Source organism: Frankliniella occidentalis, unplaced genomic scaffold, assembly GCF_000697945.3.
Source record: "Frankliniella occidentalis isolate FOCC.00 unplaced genomic scaffold, Focc_3.1 Scaffold241, whole genome shotgun sequence".
Lineage (NCBI taxonomy): Eukaryota > Metazoa > Arthropoda > Insecta > Thysanoptera > Thripidae > Frankliniella > Frankliniella occidentalis.
In genome coordinates this window covers 19,360-28,827 of record NW_026267367.1, presented here as the reverse complement: position 1 = coordinate 28,827, position 9,468 = coordinate 19,360, and the positions used below count along the sequence as shown (strand labels likewise).

Here is a 9,468-nt window from a genome sequence, read left to right as displayed (position 1 = left end):
TGGACAAACAGGTAGGGTCCCCCCCGCCCCCTTTTCCCCCGGCTCTGTTCCATCGGTTCGCCCGTCTGCCCCAGTGCCCTCGCCCCCGCAGCCCGCTCCCCACAACGTCAACTGACAATATTTTCGATAAGAGGAAGTGTGTACTGTATTGACGCATCGCGGTGTTTTGGTGACGCGGAACCTCGCGGTTGTCCCCCGCAATAACCGTTTCCCGTGTTGTTGTAGAGCATTGCGAAGCTACAGGTGTACGTTTTGTTGGCGTGTTACAGGAGCGGCACGTCGTCGCTGCTGCAGCGGGACGGCGATGCGCCCTGGCCGAGGTCCGGCGCGTAACACAGTGAGTACTTACAATATCATCATGGAGGGAGGAGACGGAGTGCGTGCGGGCGTATGACTATATAGTCGATGTGCAGGACCCGATGAGTAACTTTAAATTTCAATTTCAAGAGCACAATTTTTTTCCAGTTTCTCATGATATTTTTCTTATTTCCTCTGATTTGATTTTCCTTGATTTTTCTTACTTATCCTGATTTTCTTGGAGGGTGTCCAATGATGATTGTGAGTGAAGTACGTACCGCTCGGAGTAACCCCCTGCACGGTGTTGGTCGCTCTCCCTTCCACGACCTGTGACCATATGATGTGACCCCATCATCACCACCTCCCTTCACGCGAAAGATGTAAGCGGGCGCGCTGCGCTCACACGACATTACGCTGCCGCTTTTGGTAAAGAGAACAAGAAGTGTGTGCAGCGGTGGAGCAGTCGAGTGTACAGTAAATGGACCGGAGCGGTGGCGGTGGGGCAGGGCGTCCAAGTGAATGGGACACACAGGCTGGGCCAGCGCCAGGCGGGCACCACGACCACCACGACGGGGACGCAGCGGTGCAGTACGTATACTACTTACTACTACACTGGCTGACCCCGCCGTGTGACACAAACCCGGGCCGCGTGTTTTCTGTTCCGCGCCACGGGCCACGGGTCGCGCTCAGAACACTTGCACACCGCAGCAGCAGCAGCGGGGTGCTCCATTTCTCCAATCACATGCACAATCCTTCGAGCGCTTCGCTCTGCCCCTTCATATATACTGCACCATCGCGGATGCATTCGCGCGAGACGCAAAGGGGCTCCGAATGAAACGGCGGCCCCCCCGCCACCGCCACACGGAGCGTGGAGAACTCGTGGAACCCCGCACCGCACCGCAGTCGGCCGAGTTATTTTCCGAAGAGACCCCTTCTTCTTTTGCTGCCTCTTCTCCTCCGGAGCTGGTTTGCTCTTTCCTATCGGCGGGATCCGGGTGAGAGGGAGAAAGAAAGGGTGCTAGAGAAGGGCGGGGGGTGGTGTGGGGAGGGGGAAGATATGAGACCTAGCCAAACATGGAAGAGGTCGCCTTGCGTCGCCTCGTCGCCTTCCTCCGGCGGCGGCGCAGCTTCACATTGTCCTCGCAATGCCTTCGGGAATGCATTGATGACGACGCCATGCACTATGCGGCGCCGGACGGTATATCGACGACGGCGTGAGCAAAGCCTTCGCTCGCTATGGCTGCCTGACATTGGATAATATCGAGCAGGACGTTTCTTTATCAGCACACGGGAGGTTTGTTTCCTCTCGTAGTACTGATGCGGGACGTAACGTATACAGGGTTGGGCTCCCCCACCCCCCAGCGACTTGCAGCAAGAGGAGGTGGTGTCACGGACGAAACGAGTCGCTTCTCTATGGTTCCGAACAACAGAACGGAGAGGGTGCGACGGCAGCTCGCACAGTCGCGTCGCCTGGACGACGCCGGCGACGCTCGGCGCCCCATTGTTCCCCGTCGTCGTCGTCGTCGTCGTCCGCGCCCGTCCAAACAGGGGCTGGATGGGAGGAAAAATGGGGGAAAATTCGGCGTGTGGCGTTTCATTATTTTCGCGCGCACTCGCGCCTATTCACGGCGTTATGGCGCGTTGTTGTTTGCCCTTGGGGCTGTGTGAGTCGCGCAGCAGGAGAAATACGCGCGGATAAAGGCTGCTGCACCGGCACCTGCAGCAGCTGCAATGCGCTGCCGTGATAAGGCGACGACAGGTGCTAATCACTCTATACCTCTCCCCTCGTACCTCCCCCGCCTGCTCGCCAAGTCCTTTCCGGCTGGGTCTCATACATCGCAAAATGCGCCATGATACAGTGCACCCGTGCACCCGCTGAAAAATGCCGGGGGCCGGGACGTAAAAACTCGCCGGGGATATTACCGCAGCACGTGGTGGAAGGACTTTGTGGACTGTATATGTGGACTGCTTCCCCGGTCACCGTCGTCAGCTCACTCACTCCTACATCGTCGTGGATTATTCTAAAGTCTACGCGTGTCGTAGAAAGAAATGTGCGAGAAATACTCCGTACAATGTTCCCCTCCGATGGTTCGACTCTCTCGCTCTGAAGGGAAACTGTCCTTCTCTCTCGCACGTTTATCCCTAACGTCGCGATGCCTTCAGCCATTGTCGCGCGAGCAGCGACGGCGGCAACCAGCAGCAGCAGCGCTGGGTCCCAGAGAGAGCCAGGCCGCTGTGTACGAATCCAGCGCCCGAGCAGCAGCAACAGTATGTGAGTTTGAAAACTTCCGCTGGCGAGCCGAGAGCCGGCCCGCGCGCGGCAGCAGCAGTACGCCGCCGTGCCAGGCAAGGCGAACGCCGCCGTCGCCATCAACTTACGGATTTGCCGTGTCAAAACTTTTATTGCGCTGGATCTGAGCAGCAGCAGCAGCAGGCGCGCGCGGGGGGTACAGGGGACAGAGGGGCCTTGTAGTTTCTCCGTGAGTGCAGCGCCGGGCGGCGCCGGGACGGCGGGGAGTGTATGCTAAAGTAAGGAGCGCCGTGATGGAGGATGGCGGGGGCAGAGGGGGCGGGCAAGTGTAACATTGGCAGCAGCAGCAGCAGCTCAGACAGCACCAGCTCCAGTACCCGCAGCAGCACCCACTGCAACAGCAGCAAGTCGCGACCTCCACATTTTTCCGTCGCGGACGTCCCTAACGCCGCCGCACCTGGGTGGCTGACTGCTCGCGGGGCGGCAGAGCGAGTAACGTAATCAGAGACACGACGACGATGGCGGCAGCGGGGCGCGGCAGCAGCAGCGGGGCGCGGGGCAGTGGAGCGCCCCCGGCCCGCCCTGCATATTCATGTTGACATTGCCGCGGAGCGTCGGACACGTCGCAAAAGCGCTGTCGATGACGGAGGCCCGTGGTTGGCGCAGAGCAAAAATTAAACAGCCCCGTTAACAAAAATGATAAGGTCCGACAAACAACGGAGTACATCAAAGCAGATGCGAATAGTCATAGCGAATGCTCTCATTTGCCCAGAAGTACTACCAACACTTGAAAAAAATCCTAAAAACAATATCGCTAGGCGATTTCTATCGGCGCAGCAGGCAGGCACCATTCAAACCACGGATGACCGATGGCGCCTGGGGCGGAAGCGGTTCGCCCTCCATAAGGCGCCCCTATCGCCCCCTCCACCCTCCACAGCGCGCTGCTGCGCTTATCGTCTTTTCATTTTATTATCCGCCACTCCGTCCACAAATCAAGCGACTGCTGCTGAGGTGTGCTGCGTGGCTATGAGCTACCCGGCCCGCCCGCTGTCGCATGTAGTACAGCTCGGTGTCCGCAGGGTGTCCGACACGATTATGTATATCGCCAGCAGGTGGTACCCGCACCGCGCCCTGCAGCAGCAGCTCCCCCGCGGGAGGTTCTTAGGTTCTTACCGGCTGCAGGGCCGGGCCCCGGGGCCCCTTATCAGCAATGTCACTTCGCCATTTTCAGAATCCTCCCGCCACCTGAGCCACCTGCGGCCCGGCAGGTTGTGGGGAGGGGCAGGGGGTGCTCCTGCGTGTCTCCCCCCCTGGGGGGTCGGCTGCTGCCGCCGCCGTGGCCGTGCAGCAGCAGCGCGCACACCTTCGTCGTGCTCTATCTGACGCAAAAAGTAACACCCCGAACAACAAAGCCAGCAGGTGCCTTGCGGGCCGCCTCCTCTAAGTCCCCCCGGGAGCGCATAGCAATATGTCCCGCCGTAATTTATTTATTTTTTCGCATAGCTCAGATAAAAGGGAAATTAAATCGCCGAGGGGAGGGTCAGTGTTGCCCCCCTCCCTCGCCCACTCGCGGGATATTGCCTGCTGGCCGCCGCGCGTTAGTCAAAGGCCACCCATTTCTCCTGCTCCTCCATTTCTTTTTTTTTGTGTTATGATTGCTATTGATTTATTTTCCCTTCCCGGACCCCGGCCGCCGGCTTCCTGACCTAGCCTTTGCCTCCTGCCCTTGCCCTGCCGCTGACATCCCGTTGTGATTTGTTACTGTAACCGTAAGGTCCACCCGCTGCTGTGTGCAAATAGCGGCCCCCGTGAATAGGGGCAGAAAGAGCTCACAGCAGGAAAGAAAAAGAGAAGAAAACGAACGACCGGCCTAACGGAATAAATAGTGAAAACGAAAATAATACGTTCCCGGTCAGCGCTAGGGTTTGCGGCCTCGCCGCGCTTTCAGGTGGGTCATTCAAACGCCATATCGACTGGCCAGCGGCCCAGTGGTCTAGTGCCGCGGCCCCGTTTCGCGCCTGCTGGGGTCGTTCGAGTTCAAGGAGTGAATTTTGGCGCCAGCTGCTGGCGGCCTTTTCTCCCTCTCCGCGGGCCGCTCAAGAGCCCTGGCGTCTGCAGAAGCGGCTGCAGGACGGAGTCCTAGTGGCACCGCGATGCGCGCGCGCTCCGCTAAACGGATCCGCACGACTCGCGGAGCTTCGAATTTCGATAGTATCGAAAAATATCTCATACATCGCACAGTTTAAAGATATTTATCGATTCGATTCGCTTCAATACGTCGATGAAACAGGGTCCCTGTTGGAGCAAATGGGTATACTATCCCGCGCGCATAGGCGTGCTGACGGGTTGCCTATTCGCACGCATTTTCTCGGACAGCGGCCATACCCTGTATAGGGAGCAGGAGAATGTCGAGCTCTCGTTTCCAAGATGATTTAAATCGAGGTATCGAGATGCCGAGATGGCGCTGGCCGCGATGCGTGTGTGATGGTGTGCTGTTTCAACGGTCGGCCAGGCGGCGGCGGCACGTACTTTGCAGGGGCTCTGGCAGCCCCGCCCGCTGCCAGCTGCCGGCCGCCGTGGAGGGCGTGACCCCTCTCTCTCTCCGTAGGCCTCCTTCAGACTCGGTCGCATCAATCACTACTCTCTTTTGCAGTTTCGTACACTCCCACTTGGGCCACTTGGGAAAGTCGGCCTGGCTGGACCCGCTTGTGCGTTTATTGATTCATCCGTATCGGTTTCATTGATTCTCCTGCTTCGCCTGGGGCGAGGCTGGGCGGGGCGGGGCCGGGGCCCACCACCGCCGCTGCCGACTGGTGGACGCGTTCACGTGGGTGAAAGAGACGAGACGGAGGCGGGGTGCTCGGCCTTGATCGTGAGCGGGGCTCGCGGGTCCATGCCGTAGATGCCGTAGCAGATCGTATGGAGGTGCGGCGGAGCGGACCGCGCTTCGGCCGGTCGGTATAGGTGGGCGCCAGGGTGGTTTCAGACGGGCGGCGGCCGGGCCCCTGCTGCTGGACCGGGTCGGGGCCGGGTTGTTCGGCTGCACTTGGGCAATGAGAGTAAAAGTGGTGGCACACACACACACACACACGGCGTGTAGAGACAAACGCGAGAGGGCGCGCGCCTTTACCCGCACACACACACACACACGAGCGCGAGCGCGCGCCACACATATACACAACCTGTTGCGACAATGTGTCTGCTTTGCTGCCCTGCTCTGGTATGCAGGCGCTTCATCCCGCGCGGGGAGAGAGAGAGGGAGGCAGGCATGCCCGATCGAGAGAGAAAGAGACAAATAGACAGACAGACAGACAGACAGACAGACAGACAGACAGACAGACAGACAGACAGACAGACAGACAGACAGACAGACCTAGCTATAGGAAGCGGAAGCGTTGGTGGAAGTGGTAAGTCGTATGACGTCGTTGAGGCAAAAGTAGAGGGGTGTTCGTGTGCGGCGCGGCGCCTCAAACTAATATCACACGGCGCTCGCCAAAGGGGCCGTCGTATCCCGTCGCGGTCCTGATGGTCCTGGACGTGATGAGGAGCGGCAGACGTCGCGGGGCGGCCCGTCACGCGAGGCGCTCGTCGTGGCGGGGCGACGAGCGGCGGCGGCAGGTGCGCTGCCGGGGCGTGGAGGGGCGTGGCGGGGCGGGCGGGGTGGAGGTTTGATCAAGGAGCCCCGGCGCGTAAACGGCAAGTTTTATAGTCCCGGAGAAGTTCTGGCAGGCAGGAACATACGCGCCGCCTCCTGCCTCCGCGGGCGCCATGTGTCAGGGGCGCCCAGGGCCGCCGCCCGTCAGCAGCCGCGGAGCAGCAGGACGTACGGAGACAGACGCACCACCGAGGAGATGAGTCGTTTGTCACAGAGCGCCAGGAGGGCGGCGCCAGTAGTGACGGCCGGGGGCGGTCGCGAGCACCAGGGCGAGGTGGAGGTGAAGGACGTGACGTCGTCGGAGCAGGTCAATGACGAACAGGACGTGGATGAGAGACACCGGGTGGCCGCCGCCGCCGTGACCAAGATGCCGTCTCCAATGGACGCGGACGCGGCGCCGCCGGCTGGCCGCGCGCGGGAGGGGACGCAGGGACGACGCACACCCCGGGTCTCGAGCGAAAGTGGCTCGTTATACGGGAGGGAATGGCCTGTTTACACCTCAATGCTCTGACTTTGTGAAACAGTCGTAATGGGTCAGGGCGGGACCAGGTAGACCCCCGGCGGTAGGAGGGGAGGGGGGGAGGTACAAGGTGCAGGGTGGGCCGCGCAAAAGCGCGTCTTGATGGACTTTTTCACTTTCCTTAAGGGGAAAAGTTTCGGTCAACCCTGGTGAATAACCTGGATGGCTGTAGAGGTTTCGGAACGCGGCAGCATAGCACAGCCGGTGGGGGCGGACAAGAAGAAGAGGGGGGAGGGGGGCTGAGGGGGCCGGTGTGGTAGGTCGATTCCGCACCCCGGCTATTCAGTGGCGCCGATGCAAAACAGTGCGAAAAAAAAGAGATTGTGCAGATCGTAAAAAAAGAGTGTTGTTAGTGCAGCCTTTTGCGTTTATTGGCGGGAATGCCGCTCTATTTATCCCCAATTCTTATGCAATGACATTCCGCCGGTGGCGCCCAGGGGGCTTGGGGGGATGGTGCGTCTCACAGCAACAGCCAGCCGCTTTTGTTCTCCCAAATCACAACACAAATAACAAGAAACACACAAACACACACAAAAAATGAAAGACGCAGCAGTCACTTTCCATTTTAGCGAGGCGAAATTCTCGGCCGTTGACGTCATTCAGACGAAAAGTGCACGTGTAAAGTGCACTGCCGGTCGGGAAGGGGGAGCCATTCCATTTCCGGTGGGAGCAAGCCCCCCGACCGCTCCTTGGTTTTGCACTGCCTCGCCTGCAGCAGACCACTTTGTGGGCGCCGAGGAGCCGTCAGCGTCAGCCTCCCCGGGGCGAGACGTGGCGCGGCGTGGCGTTGTGTCGATGTTGTGAAGCGAAATGAAATTGATTTGGGTTCGCTTTCGCTCTCGACAGATCGCCTGCTCTGCTCGGCCACCACCGGCTGACGTTCCCATTCCTGCGAAAAGAGCCGACGGAAGAGCAGAATGCAAAAGGGTCAACCCCTCTGCGGTTGGTCGTTGGTCCGGCGGCGCGGCCCGAGGGGGAGGGGAGTGTCCCAGGAGTCCCCGGTGGGGTGGGCGGCAGCGGGCAGCATGGGGTGGTCCGCGGTGCGCTGTGGGGACCACCACCACCAACCACCCCGGCGCATTCCTGTGCACGGTGCATGCATGCGATGCATGCCCGACAGACGGTCCAGTCCTCTCCACTATGAATGGCAAGAGAAGCGAATGAAATTGCATTTTTCCCGGGAAGCGTCCCTGACCCGCGCCGGCCTTTGGTCAGCGGCCGGGACAGCCAGGTCAACCAGCCTGGACAGCCGCACACCCGAACGCGTCCTGCCAGTGTGGTGGTCTGACTACGACAACAACCTGAGCAGGGCAGCTACCTGGACTTTACCTGGACATTGAGCAGCCTGGAGGGTGACCGATCCCTTCATTGTCGAGTATGAATGAGCCGTGCGACTTTGGCGCCACAAACTCCTCCCGCGCGCTCATTTGTTTGTCCGTCTGTTTTCGCGCGTAAAAGAGACGTGGGTTATTGTTGTTTTCATTTTGCGTATGTTTTTGTGCTTGCGCCGGCGGACCATGGCAGCAGCAGCGCTCTGCTTCTTGCAAACACACTTACTTACTTTCCGTCTGGTCTGCGTCGTCGTTGGCGCCATGGCGGTCCTGATCCTCATTGTTGACACACCCACACCACCACCGCGGGGTAAAGTGGCCGTAAGTATGTAGTTTCTCTACGATAGCGTGTAAACTTTCTTTCCATCACACTCCCGGGCGCGCGTAGTAGCTCGCAATGAGGTCGTAAAAACACTTTTGTTTATTGTTTATTGCGGAGCAATTTGCGCAAGGGCATACAACACGACGGCTTCGCTTGGCTTTGCTATCTTATCTCGACGATTAGTCGCGGTGAGGACACGCGGGGCTGTTTACAATCACGGCCGTGGCCCAGAGCCGGGCAGAGCCGGGCAGAGCAGCGGAGGGAAGGCTAGTTTGCGCAGATCACCGGCGCGCGGGAAGGAAATTTCCTTGGCTGCGCGGGGGCGCTATGGGTGGAGTCGTTGTACGTCTCTCTCGCCCCCGCGCTCTACATCACTCGCCCGCTCGTGCGCTCTCTCCTCCACAGCCAATAACACCTCGGCGGACCTCTCGGTAAAGGGTTGTTGACGCCCACCCCGCCCGGACCGCAGGCGTGATGGGGCCGCGCCACCTATAGCCCCTCCGCCCCGCCCCGCCCTGCTCCGCACGTGCGTAATCCGATCATGTGGCCACGCCTGTGATGTGAATTGGTCCTGGTGAAGGGAGAGGCAGCAGCCGGATCAAGGACCAGGCGCCCGGGCGTGGCGCGGCGGGGGCGTGGTGGGGCGTGGCGGGGCGTGGCGGGTCCTCAGTGCCGGGGCGTGCCACCGTGCCCCGGGGCCCTCTCCACGCACGGTAATTCCGCATTTCGGCGTCCGTTTCAGGGATTCACAGAAGCCAATTCTCGCAAGTAGCGGTGCTTCGTGTCTCCGTCCTCTGGAGCCCCTACACTGTTATAATAAACCTCCGGGGTGCGCTGATCTCCGCCGCAGGCCTGGACCTGCCCAGCACCCCTCGTGGACTAGGATTATTGAAGGAGCTTACGCCAGGAGTACTCAGCCAAATATTTTGTTCAAAATAACGCCTTCGAAAACGTGTTTTTTGTCTGCGCCGGCAGAAGTCAGCTTCCACTGCGACAACCCACATAAGCTTTCGAAGCACGGACGCGAGCGTGCCTCCGAGTGAGTGTGTTTGTCTTCGTGTGCGTGTGTGTGTGTGACTAGCCTTGAGCCCC

General features: G+C 59.9%; 1 protein-coding gene across 1 annotated transcript in view; it reads left to right on the top strand.

The window, feature by feature from the left end:
• The first annotated feature begins 318 nt into the window (after window positions 1–318).
• The window catches only part of LOC113202064 (uncharacterized), a 21,267-nt gene continuing 12,117 nt past the window's right edge, over window positions 319–9,468 (top strand). Inside the window, exon 1 of the mRNA XM_026416127.2 lies at window positions 319–337. The gene's annotated coding sequence lies outside the window, so the exon portion shown is untranslated. The remainder of the gene's footprint in view (window positions 338–9,468) is intronic.